This window comes from Oncorhynchus masou, chromosome 25 (assembly GCF_036934945.1).
Source record: "Oncorhynchus masou masou isolate Uvic2021 chromosome 25, UVic_Omas_1.1, whole genome shotgun sequence".
Taxonomy (NCBI): domain Eukaryota; kingdom Metazoa; phylum Chordata; class Actinopteri; order Salmoniformes; family Salmonidae; genus Oncorhynchus; species Oncorhynchus masou.
Genome location: NC_088236.1, coordinates 25691781 through 25715490, shown reverse-complemented (window position 1 = coordinate 25715490; position 23710 = coordinate 25691781). Strand labels below are relative to the sequence as shown.

At 44.2% G+C, this 23710-nt stretch overlaps 1 protein-coding gene and 1 long non-coding RNA gene across 2 annotated transcripts in view; both read right to left on the bottom strand.

Moving 5' to 3' along the window:
* LOC135513972 (single-stranded DNA-binding protein 2) overlaps nt 1-23710 on the bottom strand; it is a 141091-nt gene that overhangs the window by 92880 nt on the left and 24501 nt on the right. The window lies entirely within an intron of this gene.
* LOC135513525 (uncharacterized) lies at nt 5960-7149 on the bottom strand. Its single transcript, XR_010451555.1, has 3 exons — nt 6938-7149; nt 6202-6889; nt 5960-6164 (listed from the first exon to the last, which is right to left on the bottom strand). It is a non-coding gene; the product is annotated as an uncharacterized LOC135513525 (long non-coding RNA).

Here is a 23710-nt window from a genome sequence, read left to right as displayed (position 1 = left end):
GGCTACAGAGTCCTTGCTGTACCATAGGCCTACTTGATGTCCCCGTCTTGTGACTGTTGAATTTATATAGCATCTCACAATCATCACACATAACACAGCCAGCACTGCTATCATGCTCTTCTACTACTTCACCAAATCGTTCCCAAACATTACTTTTCATTTTCTTTGCAACTCTCCATTTCACACCTTTTCTCTTCTAGAATTAAACTCCTACATGGCTCGTTTTACCTCTGTGGACCGACATTAACTTTTTCTGCCCATTCCCAAAAGCATTTGGCTGTAGGCTATTTGGTTAGGCCCTAAAGCTAAGACTTACACACTAATGCCAGATAGCCTACACCAATGAAAAGCCTAAATGTAGCCTATAGATATAAAGTGCACAAGAATGATAAATGTATTAAATGTATATATTTTTTAAAGTATTGTTTTCTCTTTATTCAACCCGCCCGCTATCCGCCTGCCCTTCATTTATGAGTCAATCTGCACATCACTAACACACACACACACACACACACACACACACACACACACACACACACACACACACACACACACACACACACACACACACACACACACACACACACACACACAGGGGGGTTCATAGACCACTCTCCATCAGTTTGACAACCTGTTCTGATCTTCTCGTAACATGGCTGTAAGGCCTTCCAGTGAATTCCCAACTGACTGTAGCTGTCCGTTGATGCATTTCTAATTGGCATTTCTGCTGATAGTCACATGTCAGATCTATATTCTCCATTATCCTATACCCACCTCCCCGGAGAATTCTCTAATGGCTTCTGCTCAAGGCAAAGATATGAACAGCAGTAATATTGTAATATAAACTTGAGTATAAAATTGAGTCCTTGTATAATCTGAGGAGAGGAAAGTTTGAGAAGTAAAACTTTCATTTTGAAGATTAACAAAGCACACGTCATAATCCCGCTTTGGAAGGGCCTGAGCGAGGAGAAACATTCATACTCAAAAAAAGAGTTTGTTTGAACTGTGTTCTCTGTTTTGCATCCACAGAAATAGATCTCACACTGCTTTAGTGTGTCAGTGTTTGTACTGCTCTCATGTCCAGCAAACATGTTAAACCCCCCAGCATTGAAGGATTGGCCGTGTGACACTACCAAACAGAAGACAACTGCGTTGGTACCAATGTCTTTTGGACATATATTTTTTTAAATGTCCCTATTAATACACTACATGACCAATGGAATGTGGACACCTGCTCGTCGAACATCTCATTCCAAAATCCTCGGCATTAATATGGAGTTGGTCCCCCCTTTGCTGCTATAAAAGCCTCCACTCTTCTGGGAAGGCTTTCCAATAGATGTTGAAACATTGCTGCGGGGACTTGCTTTCATTCAGCCACAAGTGCATTAATGGGGTCGGGCACTGTGCAGGCCAGTCAAGTTCTTCCACACCAATCTCAACAAACCATTTCTATATGGACCTCGCTTTGTCCACAGGGGCATTGTCATGCTGAAACAGGAAAGGGCCTTCCCCAAACTGTTGCCATAAAGTAGGAAGCACAGAATCATCTAGAATGTCATTGTATGCTGTAGCATTAAAATTTCCCTTCATGGGCCTCCCGAGTGGCGCAGTGATCAAAGGCACTGCATCACAGCGTTAGCTATGCCACCAGAGTTCCTGGTTCGAGTCCAGGCTCTGTCGCAGCCGGCCGCAACCGAGAGACCCTTGGGGTGGTGCACAATTGGCCCAGCGTCGTCCGGGTTAAGGAGGGTTTGGTCGGCAAGGATGTCCTTGTCCCATCGCACTCCTGTGACTTTGTTGGGTCATGTTTTGGAGAACACATGGCTCTTGACCTTTGCCTCTCCCGAGTCCGTACGGGAGTAGAAGCGATGAGACAAGACTGTAACTACCATAAGGATACCACGAAAAAGGGGTAAAAAAAAAAGAAATAGTAATAATTCTAATAAATACAAGATTTCCCTTCACTGGGTGGAACTAAGGGGCTGAGCCCAAACCATGAAAATCAGCCCCAGACCATTATTCCTCCTCCACCAAACGTTACAGTTGGCACTATGCATTGGGGCAGGTAGCGTTCTCCAGGCATCTGCCAAATCCAGATTTGTCTGTCTGACTTCCAGATGGTGAAGCGTGATTCATCACTCCAGAGAACGCATCTCCACTGCTCCAGAATCCAATGGACTCCAGCTGACACTTGGCATTGCGTATGGTGATCTTAAGCTTGTGTGCGGCTACTCGGCCTATTACTAGTAAGACAACTTTTTGTTTAATCTAAGTATTTCTTTTAAATTATTATTATTAGACAGTAGTTGCCATATTATTCTTGTTTCTAAGTATTGTTTTTTTTTTTCATTTGGACACTTAAGATGGTGCATCTCAAGAGATTTCATCCTGAGAAGATTTCAAATAAATACAGTTGACAACTTACAGTAACTGACAAAAGAGTATCCCTACAGTGGCAGCGTTAACACAATGTATACAGTCTTAGCAATTGATATCTGGAAAGTAAAAGGGTTCTTCGGCTGTCCCCATAGAAAAACCATTTGAATAAAGAATATGTGGCTCCAGGTAGTAGCCTTTTGTTTCCAGTAAGAACCCCTTTTCTAAGTGTACATAATCAGCATGAGTTTCTGTATATTGTGTCAACATGCATCCTACTCATCTCAACAATGTATCATTTCCTACAAACGTGGACTACAGTACAGAGAGGGCACTGGCAGGCATGCAATATAGTAACAAACTAGAATTCCCAGTCAAACCTAAACCTTTTTAGGATTTCAAAATGTGTTCCATCGTCATGCGTATCAAGGTAAGTTAGGAGAATGAAGCTCATATCCTGTAGAATAGCTCTGTGTTCTTTGGCGCACCTCAGAGCAGCCCTCCAGTTTACCTTTCATTAACTCCAGCTCCCACAATCCCCCCCCTAGTGCCATCCCAGGCCAAAGATCACACAGACATCGTTCACAAAAACGAAGTCACTCAGGAGAGACGACAATGCTAAGGTGTTGAAGTGATCTTAAATAAGACATCTCAGTCTTAATTCTCCCCACCCACACAAAACCAACAACAACCTTGTCTTTCTTACTAGCACTGGCATTGCTGATAACTTTTTTATTGAGGGAAAATGTACTACTAAGACTGTGATGTGGTTGTCTCACCTAGCTGTCTGAAGATGAATGCAAGAACAGTAAGTTGCTCTGGATAAGAGCGTCTGTTTGATGACTCAAACATAATGTAAATGATGGGGATGATAAAGTGACAGATTTACACATATCCTCTTCCAAGTTAGTCTGGAGCTGTTGCACTGCCTCCTGCTACAAAACGGCCACTGCTAAAGACGACTGATACACAATCAACTCCAAGGAGCAAGCAATGGAGAAGCACAGTGGCAAGGAAAAACTCATTAGAAAGGCAGTAACCGAGGAAGAAACCATGATAGGCACTAGGCTCTTAGGGATGGCAAGTCCTATTCTGGCTGTGCCGGGTGACGATAAGAGTACATGACCATTAAGGCCAGATCATTCTTCAAGTCGTTCAAATGTTCATAGATGAACAGCAGGGTCAAATGATAACCACAGTGGTTATATAGAGAGTACAGCAGTCCAAAACCTCAGAAGTAAATTTCAGAGGCAACATTGATCCATTTCGCACAGGGGCAACCCCCCAACGTATTATAAGTACGGTAACAACCTACTGCGCTCTTAATCACAACTAGCTGACCCCTGTAACAACCTAAAAATATTTACAACTAGCTAACCCCGTAACAACCTACCCCAAATCACAACTAGCTAACCCCTGTAGCAACCTATCCCTACTCACAACTAGCTAACCCTGTAACAACCTATCCCTACTCACAACAAGCTAACCCCGTAACAACCTATCCCTACTCACAACTAGCTAACCCTGTAACAACCTATCCCTACTCACAACTAGCTAACCCTGTAACAACCTATCCCTACTCACAACTAGTAACCCTGTAACCTATCCCTACTCACAACTAGCTAACCCTGTAACAACCTATCCCTACTCACAACTAGCTAACCCTGTAACAACCTATCCCTACTCACAACTAGCTAACCCCGTAACAACCTATCCCTACTCACAACTAGCTAACCCTGTAACAACCTATCCCTACTCACAACTCGCTAACCCCTGTAGCAACCTATCCCTACTCACAACTAGCTAACCCTGTAACAACCTATCCCTACTCACAACAAGATAACACCGTAACAACCTATCCCTACTCACAACTAGCTAACCCTGTAACAACCTATCCCTACTCACAACTAGCTAACCCCGTAACATCCTATCCCTACTCACAACTAGCTAACCCTGTAACAACCTATCCCTACTCACAACTAGCTAACCCTGTAACAACCTATCCCTACTCACAACTAGCTAACCCCGTAACAACCTATCCCTACTCACAACTAGCTAACCCCTGTAACAACCTATCCCTTCACAACTAGCTAACCCTGTAACAACCTATCCCTACTCACAACTAGCTAACCCTGTAACAACCTATCCCTACTCACAACTAGCTAACCCTGTAACAACCTATCCCTACTCACAACTAGCTAACCCTGTAACAACCTATCCCTACTCACAACTAGCTAACCCTGTAACAACCTATCCCTACTCACAACTAGCTAACCCTGTAACAACCTATCCCTACTCACAACTAGCTAACCCTGTAACAACCTATCCCTACTCACAACTAGCTAACCCTGTAACAACCTAACAACCTATCCCTACTCACAACCTACTCACAACTAGCTAACCCTGTAACAACCTACAACTGTTCACAACTAGCTAACCCCTGTAACAACCTACCCCTTCTCACAACTAGCTAACCCTGTAACAACCTATCCCTACTCACAAATAGCTAACCCTGTAACAACCTATCCCTACTCACAACTAGCTAACCCTGTAACAACCTACCCCTGTTCACAACTAGCTAACCCGTGTAACAACCTAACCCCTTCCCTACTCACAACTAGCTAACCCTGTAACAACCTATCCCTACTCACAAATAACTAACCCTGTAACAACCTATCGCTACTCACAACTAGCTAACCCTGTAACAACCTACCCCTACTCACAACTAGCTAACCCTGTAACAACCTATCCCTACTCACAACTAGCTAACCCTGTAACAACCTATCCCTACTCACAACTAGCTAACCCCTGTAGCAACCTATCCCTACTCACAACTAGCTAACCCTGTAACAACCTATCCCTACTCACAACAAGCTAACCTCGTAACAACCTATCCCTACTCACAACAAGCTAACCCCGTAACAACCTATCCCTACTCACAACTAGCTAACCCTGTAACAACCTATCCCTACTCACAACAAGCTAACCCCGTAACAACCTATCCCTACTCACAACTAGCTAACCCTGTAACAACCTATCCCTACTCACAACTAGCTAACCCTGTAACAACCTATCCCTACTCACAACTAGCTAACCCTGTAACAACCTATCCCTACTCACAACTAGCTAACCCTGTAACAACCTATCCCTACTCACAACTAGCTAACCCTGTAACAACCTATCCCTACTCACAACTAGCTAACCCTGTAACAACCTATCCCTACTCACAACTAGCTAACCCTGTAACTAACCCTGTAACCTATCCCTACTCACAACTAGCTAACCCTGTAACAACCTATCCCTACTCACAACTAGCTAACCCTGTAACAACCTATCCCTACTCACAACTAGCTAACCCTGTAACAACCTATCCCTACTCACAACTAGCTAACCCTAACCCTGTAACAACCTATCCCTACTCACAACTAACAACCTATCCCTACTCACTAACCCCTGTAACAACCTATCCCTACTCACAACTAGCTAACCCTGTAACAACCTATCCCTACTCACAACAAGCTAACCCCGTAACAACCTATCCCTACTCACAACTAGCTAACCCTGTAACAACCTATCCCTACTCACAACTAGCTAACCCCGTAACAACCTATCCCTACTCACAACAAGCTAACCCCGTAACAACCTATCCCTACTCACAACTAGCTAACCCTGTAACAACCTATCCATACTCACAACTAGCTAACCGTGTAACAACCTACCCCTTCTCACAACTAGCTAACCCCTGTAACAACCTATCCCTACTCACAACAAGCTAACCCCGTAACAACCTATCCCTACTCACAACTAGCTAACCCCTGTAACAACCTATCCCTACTCACAACTAGCTAACCCTGTAACAACCTATCCCTACACACAACTAGCTAACCCCGTAACATCCTATCCCTAAACACAACAAGCTAACCCCGTAACAACCTATCCCTACTCACAACTAGCTAACCCTGTAACAACCTATCCTTACTCCCAACAAGCTAACCCGGTAACAACCTATCCCTACTCACAACTAGCTAACCCTATAACAACCTATCCCTACTCACAACTAGCTAACACTGTAACAACCTACAACTGTTCACAACTAGCTAACCCCTGTAACAACCTACCCCTTCTCACAACTAGCTAACCCTGTAACAACCTAATCCCTACTCACAACTAGCTAACCCTGTAACAACCTATCCCTACTCACAACTAGCTAACCCTGTAACAACCTACAACTGTTCACAACTAGCTAACCCTTGTAACAACCTACCCCTTCTCACAACTAGCTAACCCTGTAACAACCTATCCCTACTCAAAACTAGCTAACCCTGTAACAAACTATCCCTACTCACAACTAGCTAACCCTGTAACAACCTATCCCTACTCACAACTAGCTAACCCTGTAACAACCTATCCCTACTCACAACTAGCTAACCCCTGTAGCAACCTATCCCTACTCACAACTAGCTAACCCTGTAACAACCTATCCCTACTCACAACAAGCTAACCTCGTAACAACCTATCCCTACTCACAACTAGCTAAGCTAACCTCTAACCCTGTAACAACCTATCCCTACTCACAACAAGCTAACCCCGTAACAACCTATCCCTACTCACAACTAGCTAACCCTGTAACAACCTATCCCTACTCACAACAAGCTAACCCCGTAACAACCTATCCCTACTCACAACTAGCTAACCCTGTAACATCCTATCCATACTCACAACTAGCTAACCCTGTAACAACCTAACCCCTTCTCACAACTAGCTAACCCCTGTAACAACCTATCCCTACTCACAACTAGCAACCTATCCCTACCCAACTAGCTAACCCTGTAACATCCTATCCATACTCACAACTAGCTAACCCTGTAACAACCTAACCCCTTCTCACAACTAGCTAACCCTGTAACAACCTATCCCTACTCACAACTAGCTAACCCCGTAACATCCTATCCCTACTCACAACAAGCTAACCCCGTAACAACCTATCCCTACTCACAACTAGCTAACCCTGTAACAACCTATCCCTACTCACAACAAGTAACAACCTATCCCTACTCACAACTAGCTAACCCTGTAACAACCTATCCCTACTCACAACTAGCTAACCCCGTAACAACCTATCCCTACTCACAACTAGCTAACCCTGTAACAACCTATCCCTACTCACAACTAGCTAACCCCGTAACAACCTATCCCTACTCACAACTAGCTAACCCTGTAACAACCTATCCCTACTCACAACTAGCTAACCCCGTAACATCCTATCCCTACTCACAACAAGCTAACCCCGTAACAACCTATCCCTACTCACAACTAGCTAACCCTGTAACAACCTATCCATACTCACAACTAGCTAACCGTGTAACAACCTACCCCTTCTCACAACTAGCTAACCCCTGTAACAACCTATCCCTACTCACAACAAGCTAACCCCGTAACAACCTATCCCTACTCACAACTAGCTAACCCTGTAACAACCTATCCCTACACACAACTAGCTAACCCCGTAACATCCTATCCCTAAACACAACAAGCTAACCCCGTAACAACCTATCCCTACTCACAACTAGCTAACCCTGTAACAACCTATCTAGCTAACACTGTACTCCCAACAAGCTAACCCGGTAACAACCTATCCCTACTCACAACTAGCTAACCCTATAACAACCTATCCCTACTCACAACTAGCTAACCCTGTAACAACCTACAACTGTTCACAACTAGCTAACCCCTGTAACAACCTACCCCTTCTCACAACTAGCTAACCCTGTAACAACCTATCCCTACAACCTCCCTACAAACTAGCTAACCCTGTAACTAACCCTGTAACAACCTATCGCTACTCACAACTAGCTAACCCTGTAACAACCTATCCCTACTCACAACTAGCTAACCCTGTAACAACCTATCCCTACTCACAACTAGCTAACCCATGTAACAACCTATCCCTACTCACAACTAGCTAACCCCGTAACAACATATCCCTACTCACAACTAGCTAAACCCGCAATTACCTGTCACTACTCACAACTAGCTAACCCGTAACAACCTATCCCTACTCACAACTAGCTAACCCTGTAACAACCTATCCCTACTCACAACTAGCTAACCCTGTAACAACCTATCCCTACTCACAACTAGCTAACCCTGTAACAACCTATCCCTACTCACAACTAGCTAACCCCTGTAACAACCTATCCCTACTCACAACTAGCTAACCCTGTAACAACCTATCCCTACTCACAACTAGCTAACCCCGTAACAACCTATCCCTACTCACAACAAGCTAACCCAACCTATCAACTGTAACAACCTATCCCTACTCACAACTAGCTAACCCTGTAACAACCTATCCCTACTCACAACTAGCTAACCCTGTAACAACCTATCCCTACTCACAACTAGCTAACCCTGTAACAACCTATCCCTACTCACAACTAGCTAACCCTGTAACAACCTATCCCTACTCACAACTAGCTAACCCTGTAACAACCTATCCCTACTCACAACTAGCTAACCCTGTAACAACCTATCCCTACTCACAACTAGCTAACCCTGTAACATCCTATCCCTACTCACAACTAGCTAACCCTGTAACAACCTACAACTGTTCACAACTAGCGAACCCGTGTAACAACCTACCCCTTCTCACAACTAGCTAACCCTGTAACAACCTATCCCTACTCACAAATAGCTAACCCTGTAACAACCTATCCCTACTCACAACTAGCTAACCCTGTAACAACCTACCCCTACTCACAACTAGCTAACCCCGTAACAACCTATCCCTACTCACAACTAGCTAACCCTGTAACAACCTATCCCTACTCACAACTAGCTAACCCTGTAACAACCTATCCCTACTCACAACTAGCTAACCCTGTAACAACCTATCCCTACTCACAACTAGCTAACCCTGTAACAACCTATCCCTACTCACAACTAGCTAACCCGTAACAACCTATCCCTACTCCCAACTAGCTAACCCATGTAACAACCTATCACTACTCACAACTAGCTAAACCGGTAACAACCTATCCCTACTCACAACTAGCTAACCCTGTAACAACATATCCCTACTCACAACTAGCTAACCCCGTAATTACCTATCACTACTCACACCTAGCTAACCCTGTAACAACTTATCCTTACTCCCAACAAGCTAATCCCGTAACAACCTATCCCTACTCACAACTAGCTAACCCTGTAACAACCTATCCCTACTCACAACTAGCTAACCCTGTAACAACCTACAACTGTTCACAACTAGCTAACCCCTGTAACAACCTACCCCTTCTCACAACTAGCTAACCCTGTAACAACCTATCCCTACTCACAACTAGCTAACCCTGTAACAACCTATCCCTACTCACAACTAGCTAACCCTGTAACAACCTACAACTGTTCACAACTAGCTAACCCCTGTAACAACCTACCCCTTCTCACAACTAGCTAACCCTGTAACAACCTATCCCTACTCACAACTAGCTAACCCTGTAACAACCTATCCCTACTCACAACTAGCTAACCCTGTAACAACCTACAACTGTTCTCAACTAACTAGCCTAACCCCTGTAACAACCTATCCCTACTCACAACTAGCTAACCCTGTAACAACCTATCCCTACTCACAAATAGCTAACCCTGTAACAACCTATCCCTACTCACAACTAGCTAACCCTGTAACAACCTACCCCTACTCACAACTAGCTAACCCCGTAACAACCTATCCCGACTCCCAACTAGCTAACCCCGTAACAACCTATCCCTACTCACAACTAGCTAACCCTGTAACAACCTATCCCTACTCACAACTAGCTAACCCTGTAACAACCTATCCCTACTCACAACTAGCTAACCCTGTAACAACCTATCCCTACTCACAACTAGCTAACCCTGTAAACAACCTACCCTCTCACAACTAGCTAACCCTGTAACAACCTATCCCTACTCACAACTAGCTAACCCTGTAACAACCTATCCCTACTCACAACTAGCTAACCCTGTAACAACCTATCCCTACTCACAACTAGCTAACCCTGTAACAACCTATCCCTACTCACAACTAGCTAACCCTGTAACAACCTAATCCCTACTCACAACTAGCTAACCCTGTAACAACCTATCCCTAACAAACTAGCTAACCCTATCACTACTCACAACTAGCTAACCCTGTAACAACTATCACTAGCTAACCCTGTAACAACCTATCCTACTCACAACTAGCTAACCCTGTAACAACCTATCCCTACTCACAACTAGCTAACCCTGTAACAACCTATCCCTACTCACAACTAGCTAACCCTGTAACAACCTATCCTTACTCCCAACAACTAGCTAACCCTGTAACAACTTATCCTTACTCCCAACAAGCTAATCCCGTAACAACCTATCCCTACTCACAACTAGCTAACCCCTGTAACAACCTATCCCTACTCACAACAAGCTAACCCCGTAACAACCTATCCCTACTCACAACTAGCTAACCCTGTAACAACCTACAACTGTTCACAACTAGCTAACCCCTGTAACAACCTACCCCTTCTCACAACTAGCTAACACTGTAACAACCTATCCCTAACTCCACAACTAGCTAACCCCCCTGTAACAACCTACCCTACTCCCAACTAGCTAACCCTGTAACAACCTATCCCTACTCACAACTAGCTAACCCCTGTAACAACCTACAACTGTTCACAACTAGCTAACCCTGTAACAACCTATCCCTAGTCACAACTAGCTAACCCCTGTAACAACCTATCCCTACTCACAACTAGCTAACCCTGTAACAACCTATCCCTACTCACAACTAGCTAACCCTGTAACAACCTACAACTACTTCACAACTAGCTAACCCCTGTAACAACCTATCCCTACTCCCTAGCTCAACTAGCTATCCCCTGTAAACCCTGTAACATTATCCCTACTCACAACTAGCTAACCCCTGTAACAACCTATCCCTACTCACAACTAGCTAACCCTGTAACAACCTATCCCTACTCACAACTAGCTAACCCTGTAACAACCTACCCCTACTCACAACTAGCTAACCCTGTAACAACCTACCCTACTCACAACTAGCTAACCCTGTAACAACCTATCAACCTATCCCTACTCACAACTAGCTAACCCCTGTAACAACCTATCCCTACTCACAACTAGCTAACCCTGTAACAACCTATCCCTACTCACAACTAGCTAACCCCTGTAACAACCTATCCCTACTCACAACTAGCTAACCCTGTAACAACCTATCCCTACTCACAACTAGCTAACCCTGTAACAACCTAGCTCCCTACTCACAACTAGCTAACCCTGTAACAACCTATCCCTACTCACAACTAGCTAACCCTGTAACAACCTATCCTACTCACAACTAGCTAACCCTGTAACAACCTATCCTATAACCCTGTAACAACCTATCCCTACTCACAACTAGCTAACCCCTGTAACAACCTATCCCTACTCACAACTAGCTAACCCCTGTAACAACCTATCCCTACTCACAACTAGCTAACCCTGTAACAACCTATCCCTACTCACAACTAGCTAACCCCAGTAACAACCTATCCCTACTCACAACTAGCTAACCCTGTAACAACCTATCCCTACTCCTAGCTAACCCTGTAACAACCTATCCCTACTCACAACTAGCTAACCCATCCTATCCCTACTCACAACTGTAACAACCTACAACCTGTTCACACAACTAGCTAACCCTGTAACAACCTATCCCTACTCCAACTAGCTAACCCTGTAACAACCTATCCCTACTCACAACTAGCTAACCCTGTAACAACCTATCCCTACTTCACAACTAGCTAACCCTGTAACAACCTACAACTGTTCACAACTAGTAACAACACCCTACCCCCTGTAACAACCTACCCCTACTCACAACTAGCTAACCCTGTAACAACCTATCCCTACTCACAACTATCCTACTCAACCCCTGTAACAACCTATCCTGTTCACAACTAGCTAACCCTGTAACAACCTACAACTGTTCACAACTAGCTAACCCTGTAACAACCTATCCCTACTCCCAACTAGCTAACCCTGTAACAACCTATCCCTACTCACAACTAGCTAACCCTGTAACAACCTAACCCTACTCACAACTAGCTAACCCCTGTTCACAACTGTAACAACCTACAACTGTTCACAACTAGCTAACCCCTGTAACAACCTATCCCTACTCACAACTAGCTAACCCCTGAAACAACCTATCCCTACTCACAACTAGCTAACCCTGTAACAACCTATCCTACTCACAACATCCTACTAGCTAACCCTGCTAACCCTGTAACAACCTACAACTATTCTCACAACTAGCTAACCCCTGTAACAACCTACCCTTACTCCCAAACAACTATCTAACAACTAGCTAACCCTGTAACAACCTAACCCTACTCACAACTAGCTAACCCTGTAACAAACCTACCACTACCACAACTAGCTAACCCTGTAACAACCTATCCCTACTCACAACTAGCTAACCCCTGTAACAACCTATCCCTACACTGTTCACAACTAGCTAACCCTGTAACAACCTACCCTACTCACAACTAGCTAACCCTGTAACAACCTATCCCTACTCACAACTAGCTAACCCTGTAACAACCTATCCCTACTCCCAACTAGCTAACCAACCCATGTAACAACCTACCCCAACCTACAACTCACAACTAGCTAACCCCTGTAAACTAACCTACCCCTCCCTATCACAACTAGCTAACCCTGTAACAACCTATCCCTACTCACAACTACTCCCAACTATCCCTAACCCTAACCCTGTAACAACCTATCCCTACCCCTACTCCCAACCTATCCCTAACCCCTGTAACAACCTATCCCTACTCCAAACTAGCTAACCCCTGTAACAACCTATCCCTACTCACAACTAGCTAACCCTGTAACAACCTATCCCTACTCACAACTAGCTAACCCTGTAACAACCTATCCCTACTCACAACTAGCTAACCCTGTAACAACCTACAACTGTTCACAACTAGCTAACCCCTGTAACAACCTACCCTACTCCCAACCTAGCTAACCCTGTAACAACCCTACCCTACTCACAACTAGCTAACCCTGTAACAACCTATCCCTACTCACAACTAGCTAACTAGCTAACCCTGTAACAACCTATCACTACTCACAACTAGCTAACCCTGTAACAACCTATCCCTACTCACAACTAGCTAACCCATGTAACAACCTATCCCTACTCACAACTAGCTAACCCTGTAACAACCTATCCCTACTCACAACTAGCTAACCCTGTGACAACCTAATCCCTACTCACAACTAGCTAACCCTGTAACAACCTATCACTACTCACAACTAGCTAACCCTGTAACAACCTATCCCTACTCACAACTAGCTAACCCCTGTAAGAACCTATCCCTACTCACAACTAGCTAACCCCTGTAACAACCTACGACTGTTCACAACTAGCTCACCCCTGTAACAACCTAACCTTACTCCCAATTAGCTAACCCCTGTAACAACCTACCCCTACTCCCAACTAGCTAATCCCTGTAATAACCTACAACTGTTCACAATTAGCTAACCCCTGTAACAACCTACCCCTACTCCCAACTAGCTAACCCCTGTAACAACCTACAACTGTTCACAACTAGCTAACCCTGTAATAACCTACAACTGTTCACAATTAGCTAACCCCTGTAACAACCTATCCCTACTCACTACTAGCTAACCCCTGTAACAACCTACCATTACTCCCAACTAGCTAACCCCTGTAATAACCTACAACTGTTCACAACAGGCTAACCCCTGTAACATCCTACCCCTACTCACAACTAGCTAACCCCTGTAACAACCTACAACTGTTCACAACTAGCTAACCCCTGTAACATCCTACCCTTACTCCCAACTATCTAATCCCTGTAACAACCTAACCTTATTCACAACTAACTAACCCCTGTAACAACCTACCACTGTTCACAACTAGCTAACCCTGTAACAACCTATCCCTACTCACAACTAACTAACCCCTGTAACAACCTACCACGGTTCACAACTAGCTAACCCTGTAACATCCTACCCATACTCACAACTAGCTAACCCCGTAACAACCTATCCTTACTCACAACTAGCTAACCCCGTAACAACCTATCCTTACTCACAACTAGCTAACCACTGTAACAATCTACCCCTACTCCCAACTAGCTAACCCCTGTAACAATCTACCCTTACTCCCAACTAGCTATCCCCTGTAATAACCTACAATTGTTCACAACTAGCTAACCCCTTTAACAACCTACAACTGTTCACAACTAGCTAACACCTGTAACATCCTATCCTTCCTCCCAGCGAGCTTACACCTGTAACAACTAGCTAACACCTGTAACAACCTATCCCTACTCACAACTAGCTATCCCGTGTAACAACCTACAACTGTTCACAACTAGCTAACCCCTGTAACAACCTACAACTGTTCACAACTACCTAACCCCTGTAACAACCTACCCTTACTCCCAACTAGCTAACCCCTGTAACACTCTACCCCTACTCCCAACTTGCTAACCCCTGTAACAACCTACCCCTACTCCCAACTTGCTAACCCCTGTAACAACCTATCCCTACTCACAACTAGCTAACCCCTGTAACAACCTATCCCTACTCACAACTAGCTATCCCCTGTAACAACCTAACCCCTACTCACAACTAGCTAACCCCTGTAACATTCTATCACTACTCACAACTAGATATCCACTGTAACAACCTACAACTGTTCACAACTAGCTAATCCCTGTAACAACCTACCCTTACTCACAACTAGCTAACCCCTGTAACACCCTACCCCTTCTCCCAACTAGCTAACCCCTGTAACAACCTACCCTTACTCCCAACTAGCTAACCCCTGTAATAACCTACAACTGTTCACAACTAGCTAACCCCTGTAACAACCTATCCCTACTCACAACTAGCTAACCCCTGTAACAACCTATCCCTACTCACAACTAGCTATCCCCTGGAACAACCTACAACTGTTCACAACTAGCTAACCCTGTAACAACCTACTACAACTGTTAACCCTGTAACAACTAGCCCTAACCCAACTAGTAACCCCTGTAACACTCTACCCCTACTAACCAACTAGTTAACCCCTGTAACAACCTACCCCTACTCCCAACTAGCTAACCCCTGTAACAACCTACCCCTGCTCCCAACTAGCTAACCCCTGTAACAACCTATCCCTACTCCCAACTAGCTAACCCCTGTAACAACCTATCCCTACTCACAACTAGCTAGTAACAACCTATCCCTGTTCACAACTAACAACAACCTACTGTAAACAACCCTGTAACAACCTACACAACTAGCTAACCCTGTAACAACCTACAACTGTTCACAACTAGCTAACCCCTGTAACAACCTATCCCTACTCACAACTAGCTAACCCTGTAACAACCTACCCTACTCACAACTAGCTAACCCTGTAACAACCTACTAGCCCTACTATCCCAACTAGCTAACCCGTAACAACCTATCCCTACTCCCAACTAGCTAACCCCTGTAACAACCTATCCCTACTCACAACTAGCTAACCCCTGTAACAACCTATCCCTACTCACAACTAGCTAACCCCTGTAACAACCTATCCCTACTCACAACTAGCTAACCCCTGTAACAACCTACAACTGTTCACAACTAGCTAACCCCTGTAACAACCTACCCCTACTCCCAAATAGCTAACCCCTGTAACAACCTACCCCTACTCCCAACTAGCTAACCCCTGTAACAACCTATCCCTACTCACAACTAGCTAACCCCTGTAACAACCTATCCCTACTCACAACTAGCTAACCCCTGTAACAACCTACGACTGTTCACAACTAGCTCACCCCTGTAACAACCTACCCTTACTCCCAATTAGCTAACCCCTGTAACAACCTACCCCTACTCCCAACTAGCTAATCCCTGTAATAACCTACAACTGTTCACAATTAGCTAACCCCTGTAACAACCTACCCCTACTCCCAACTAGCTGACCCCTGTAACAACCTACCCTTACTCCGAACTTGCTATCCCCTGTAATAACCTACAACTGTTCACAACTAGCTAACCCTGTAACAACCTATCCCTACTCGCAACTAGCTAACCCCGTAACAACTTATCCCTACTCACAACTAGCTAACCCGTAACAACCTATCCTTACTCCCAACTAGCTAACCCCTGTAACAACCTATCCCTACTCACAACTAGCTAACCCCTGTAACAACCTATCCTTACTCACAACTAGCTATCCCCTGTAACAACCTACAACTGTTTACAACTAGCTAACCCCTGTAACAACCTACAACTGTTCACAACTACCTAACCCCTGTAACAACCTACCCTTACTCCCAACTAGCTAACCAACAACCTAGCTAACCCCTGTAACAAACTACCCCTACTCCCAACTAGCAACCCTGTAACAACCTATCCCTTCTCACAACTAGCCCTGTAACAACCTATCCCTACTCACAACTAGCTAACCCCTGTAACAACCTATCCCTACTCACAACTAGCTAACCCCTGTAACAACCTATCCCTACTCACAACTTGCTATCCCCTGTAACAACCTAACCTTATTCACAACTAACTAACCCCTGTAACAACCTACCACTGTTCACAACTAGCTAACCCTGTAACAACCTATCCCTACTCACAACTAACTAACCCCTGTAATAACCTACCACTGTTCACAACTAGCTAACCCTGTAACAACCTATCCCTACTCACAACTAGCTAACCCCGTAACAACCTATCCCTACTCACAACTAGCTAACCCCGTAACAACCTATCCTTACTCCCAACTAGCTAACCCTGTAACATCCTATCCTTACTCCCAACTAGCTAACCCCTGTAACATCCTATCCTTACTCCCAACTAGCTAACCCAGTAACAAGTATCTAACTCCTGTAACAACCTACCCCTATTCACAACTAGATAACCTCTGTAACAACCTCCCCATATTCACACCTTGCTAACTCCAGTCTCCCCTGGTTTATTTATTTGCACCAAAGTAAACAAGTGACAGACAACAACACAGATAAAAAATATATATATCAAAAATTTTAAAAACGGTGTACCGGTGTGGTTGGAAGCCCAAGGGCTTATATGAAAAACCCCCCACATTTTTATTTTATTTTATATATACAATACGTAATTACAACACAACAAAAAAGTTGTTAAAACAGAAAACAAAATGTACTAATTATAAATACCCTTAATGCAACTAATCATTCCCATCTGTTCATTTCTAGCTGCCAAAGAGAAGTAGAAAATTGGAAAGTAGTCAGAAATAAAGTGCAGTGCATTCGGAAAGTATTCAGACCCCTTGACTTTTTCCACATTGTTACATTACAGCCTTATTTTAAAATGTATTCAATCATTTTTTTCCCCTCATCAATCTACACACAATATCCCATAATGACAAAGCAAAAATAGGTTTCTAGAAATGTTGGCAAATTTATACAAATAAAAAAACAGGGTATATCACATTTAGATAAGAATTCAGACCCTTTACTTAGGTCTTTGTTGAAGCACCTTTGGCAGCGAGTACAGCCTCGAGTCTTCCTGGGTATGACGCTACAAGCTTCACATATCTGTATTTGGGGAGTTTCTCCCATTCTTCTCTGCAGATCCTCTCAAGCTCTGTCAGGTTGGATGGGGAGCGTCGCTGCACAACTATTTTCAGGTCTCTACAGAAATGTTCGATCGGGTTCAAGTCCAGGCTCTGGCTGGGACCACAAGGACATTGAGACTTGTCCCTAAAGCCCCTCCTGCGTTGTCTTGGGTGTATGCTTAGGGTCATTGTCCTGTTGGAAGATTAACCTTCACCCCAGTCTGAGGTCCTAAGCACTATGGAGCAGGTTTTCATCAAGGATCTCTCAGTACTATGCTCCGTTCATATTTTCCTCGATCCTGACTAGTCTCCCAGTCCCGGCTACTGAATAACATCCCCACAGCATGATACTGCCACCACCATGCTTCACCGTAAGGATGCTTCCAGGTTTCCTCAAGACGTGACGCTTGGCATTCAGGCTAAAGAGTTCAATCTTGGTTCCATCAGACCAGATTATTTTGTTTCTCATGGTCTGCGAGTCCTTTAGGTGCCTTTTGGCAAACTTCAAGCGGGCTGCCATGTGGTTTTTACTGAGAAGTGCTTCCATCTGGCCACTCTACCATAAAAGCCTGATTGATGAAGTGCTGCAGAGGAACTCTGGAGAGCTGTCAGTGTGACCATCGGGTTCTTGGTTACCTCCCTGACCAAGGCCCTTCTCCCCGAATGCTCAGTTTGGCCGCGCGGACAGCTCTAGGAAGAGTCTTGGTGTGGTTCCAATATTCTTCCATTTAGGAATGATGGAACCATTGTGTTCTTGGGGACCTTCAATGCTGTAGAAATGTGTTGGTACCCTTCCCCAGATCTATGCCTTGACACAATCCTGTCTCGGAGCTCGACAGACAATTCCTTCGACCTCATGGCTTGGTTTTTGCTCTGACATGAACTGTCAACAACGGGACCTTAAAAAGACAAGCGTGTGCCTTTCCAAATCAAGTCCAATCAATTGAATTTACCACAGGTGGACTCCAATCAAGTTGTAGAAATATCTCAAGGATGAGAAATGGAAACAGGATGCACCTGAGCTCAATTTCAAGTCTCATAGTAAAGGGTCTGAATACTTATGTAAACAACGTATTTCTGTTTTTTATTTGTAATAAATTGGCAAAAATTGATCAAATCTGTTTGCTTTGTCAATATGGGGTATTTTGTGTAGATTGATGAGGAAAACGTTTTATTTAATCCATTTAAGAATAAGGCTGTAACGTAAACAAAAAGTAAAGAAAAAGTTTATGTTGTAAAAAGTTTATGTTGTAATCACCCAATAGAAAAACATATTTTATCTTCACTATTAATCAAATTTAAGGTTGATGCAAGAATGAATATCAATGAAACTACCAATGTCAAAATCCGTGGCCGATAGATACATCCAATTACCACTTTTTTACCACCAAAAAATAAACAGGAGGGAATTTCGATAAAAATATATTAAATGTCAATGTTATCAGATGTAAGTGCGAGATCCTCTTTTTACAAAGAATTGAACATTTTTATGATCAAAAACGGACACCACTCCAACTCAAGGTTCTACAGCGGTGAACAGCATTATAAGGAGACAAGGTTCAGTCTCGCATTAAAAGACAAGAATGAAAAGCAGCATATACTACAGCTTGTGAGGCTCACTATAATGCATCTCTGCCCTAGAGTCCAACTCCAAGCATCATCATCATCTGTTCAGAATTAGCTGGTCCTAAAAGGAGAAGCCCTCCCTCCACAGTCAGAGGCTGACCCTTTAAACAGGAGTCTGTGATCAGGGTCAGGGCAACATGTCGGCTCAGTGGGGTGTGTCAATGTGATTGACTACCAAATCTCGCTCTCTCTCTCAGTAGCAGGAACATGAGCAGGAAACCACCCTCGTCTAGCTCCTCCGGAAAATAACAAATGAGTGGAGCTGCAATTACGAACGGAAGAGGGAGGGAGGGGGTGGGGGAGGGTACAGCAAGTCCCCTGTCCTTTCTTCAGATCGTGATAGACAGACAAAACAGAATGTTAAGGAGTTTGAAAATGAAAAGTAGTTTTAGTTCGTTGTTGTTGGTTCAGACTGGCTCTGGCCTAACATCAGAAGCAACAATGTTCTCAGCTGGGACAACAGGAAAAACCAGCTTTTTAGACAGGGAGAGGAGAAATCCATTAACAGAAAAATTCTATGTACTCTAATTTTTAGTTCCATTTTAATTGGTTTGTTTAGATTAGATTGAGTCACAGTTTACAGAGTTCCTTTAATTTCACAGTTCAAAGGGCACCGCCTGATTTCCAGCAGAGTTTTCCTTGTTTAACTTTTCTTTAAGTGATAACAGTACATTTCCGTGCAATTCTACAGTGTAATTTTTCTTCTTCTGTTTAAGATAGAACTTTGTTGTCATTCAAGTTAATTTATTTGCCTAGACATATGGGATGGTTCAGTCACTGGCTGTGTACTATCTAAAGCACAGTATAGTCCTTGATCAGAATGATCTGAATGGACGGTGTGTTGACAGCACTGTAGGCTCTATGAGTCCTAGTAAATGAAAAGTCAATGATAACTTGAGACATAAAGAATGGAATACATCACAGTCTGGCAATGAATGTCTAAAACACATGTTTACACAGCATGCACACACACACACACACACACACACACACACACGCACGCACACGCACACGCACACGCACACACGCACACACACGCGCACACGCACACGCACACGCACACACACACACACACACGCACACACACACGCACGCACACGCGCACGCGCACGCGCACGCGCACACGCACACGCACACACACACACACACACACACACACACACACACGCCCGGTGTGTTCCCTGTTCTCTACCATCCCCTGCCTGACCCCAGCCGACGCCTCCTTGTCTTAGAATGTCAGACCTGGAATGTGGCTGCTGGGACATTTTCCTGCTAGCTCCCAAGCTCCGATAGTTTTAGAGATATTATTGAACTCACACAACGTAACATTTCACACTAACACCAAGAAAAACAGATACAAAAATCTGTTAAGGGCTATATGTTGTTGTTCGAATACCGGTTAGTTACGTTCTACTGAATTATTCGATCCTGGGAATTGAACCAGGTGAAGACAATGATGATAGCAATAATAATATTAGCTCTATAGATGCTTATAGGAAATAGCCTGTAGGAAATATAATGCCCATCTATGACCTTATTCCTGTACTACCAGTGATATTGAAAGTTGAGGCAGACAGTCGTCACAAACAAAACCCAGTGTTGCCCAACTCAAACTGAGATCTGTCTATGATGTCATCCCTCAATTTCCTGCTTCTCTCTCTGATTGGGAAATAACATTAAGGGGATCCTATAAATGCCAAGAGCTCTGCCAGCCATTTAAGTCCTAGACAGCCCTGTGTTCAGAGGGGAGAAAATGTCATATAGGACCTTATAAGGTTCAGTGGCAGTAATACGTATGTTGTAATGTAAGACGAGAGGGTAGGAAGGTACATTTATGGATGATTAAAAGGAAGAACTCTGTGGCCTCACACTCCAACACAGATGATGAAAATGAAATAGCAAGATAGAGGGAGGAAGGAAAGCGAGAGAGAGAGAGAGAGAGAGACAGAGTGAATAAGCGAGAGAGATTGAGAGAGGGGGAAGAGAGAGAGAGAGAATAAGAGAGACCGAGTGAGAAGAGGGAGAGATGGAGAGGGGAGATAGAGAGGGAGGGAGAGAGAGAGAGAGAGAGAGAGAGAGCAAGTGAGACTGAGGCAATTCCTAAGCCTGGCCGTCACACATGCTTAACCTTGCGCTAGCGCCTGGGCGATGCTGCTTGCATATCAATGATGGAGGAAATATCAGAGGATACAGGCCTACAAACTCCACTGCTGTAGAAGAGAGAAAGAGAGAGAGAGTGAGAAAGAGAGAGAGAGAGAGAGAGAGAGAGAGAGAGAGAGAGAAAACAGGAGCGCAGTAACAACAGCAGCATAGAGTATAGGGTGATTCCACGCCAGCGTGGCCGAAAATAAATTTGGTATCTCAGATTGTTCTCGCATTTCTCATATAAAACATGTATTGGGAGGAAGGATTTTGAAGATACTTTTTACATTTGCTTCAAGTATCACAAACCATTTTTGAGAAATTCATAATAAAAGGTGGCCATTTTAGGCCCTTTTTAGACATATACATGCCTCCTGTAAGATCCTATGATATGTGAACCATACATGATACAGACAACATCTGGGTGTCATTATACTCCTTATAGCGTTCTCTAAAATATGGAGTATGTCTAGATTCTGAAATACAATGTTTCAACATAAAAAATATGGATATCTCTAAAGTACCCTTTTTGATTTATACTGAACAAAAATAAAACAATTTCAAAGATTTTACCGAGTTACAGTTCATAAACTCAGCAAAAAAAGAAACGTCCTCTCACTGTCAACTGTGTTTATTTTCATCAAACTTAACATGTGTAAATATTTGTATGAACATAACAAGATTAAACAACTGAGACATAAACTGAACAAGTTCCACAGGCATTTGACTAACAGAAATGGAATAATGTGTCCCTGAACAAAGAGGGGTCAAAATCAAAAGTAACAGTCAGTATCTGGTGTGGCCACCAGCTGCATTAAGTACTGGAGTGCATCTCCTCCTCATGTACTGCACCAGATTAGCCAGTTCTTGATGTGAGATGTTACCCCACTCTTCCACCAAGGCACCTGCATTTCCCGGACATTTCTGGGGGGAATGGCCCTAGCCCTCACCCTCCGATCCAACAGGTCCCAGATGTACTCAATGGTATTGAGATCCAGGATCTTCACTGGCCATGGCAGAACACTGACATACCTGTCTTGCAGGAAATCACGCACAGAACGAGCAGTATGGCTGGTGGCATTGTCATGCTGGAGGGTCATGTCAGGATGAGCCTGCAGGAAGGGTGACACATGAGTGAGGAGGATGTCTTCCCTGTAATGCACAGTGTTGAGATTGTCTGCAATGACAACAAGCTCAGTCCGGTGGTGCTGTGACACACCTCCCCAGACCATGACGGACCCTCCACCTCGATCCCGCTAGTGCGTTACACCGAGTACAGGCCTCGGTGTAACGCTCATTCCTTCGACGATAAACGCAAATCCGACCATCACCGCTGGTGAGACAAAACCGCAACTCATCAGTGAAGAGCACTTTTTGCCAGTCCTGTCTGGTCCAGCAATGGTGGATTTGTGCCCATAGGCAACGTTGTTGTCGGTGATGTCTGGTGAGGACCTGCCTTACAACAGGCCTACAAGCCCTCAGTCTAGCCTCTCTCAGCCTATTGCGGACAGTCTGAGCATTGATGGAGGGATTGTGCGTTCCTGGAGTAACTCGGGCAGCTGTTGTTGCCATCCTGTACCTGTCCCACAGGTGTGATGTTTGGATGTACCGATCCTGTGCAGGTGTTGTTACACGTGGTCTGCCACTGCGAGGACAATCAGCTGTCCGTCCTGTCTCCTTGTAGGGCTGTCTTAGACGTCTCCCAGTACGGAAATTGCAATTTATTGCCCTGGCCACATCTGCAGTCCTCATGCCTCATTGCAACATGCCTAACGCATGTTCACGCCTGATGAGCAGGGACCCTGGGTATTTTCCTTTTGGTGTTTCTCAGAGTCAGTATAAAGGCCTCTTTAGTGTCCTAAAATGTCATAACTGTGACCTTAATTGCCTACCGTCTGTAAGCTGTTAGTGTCTTAACGACCGTTC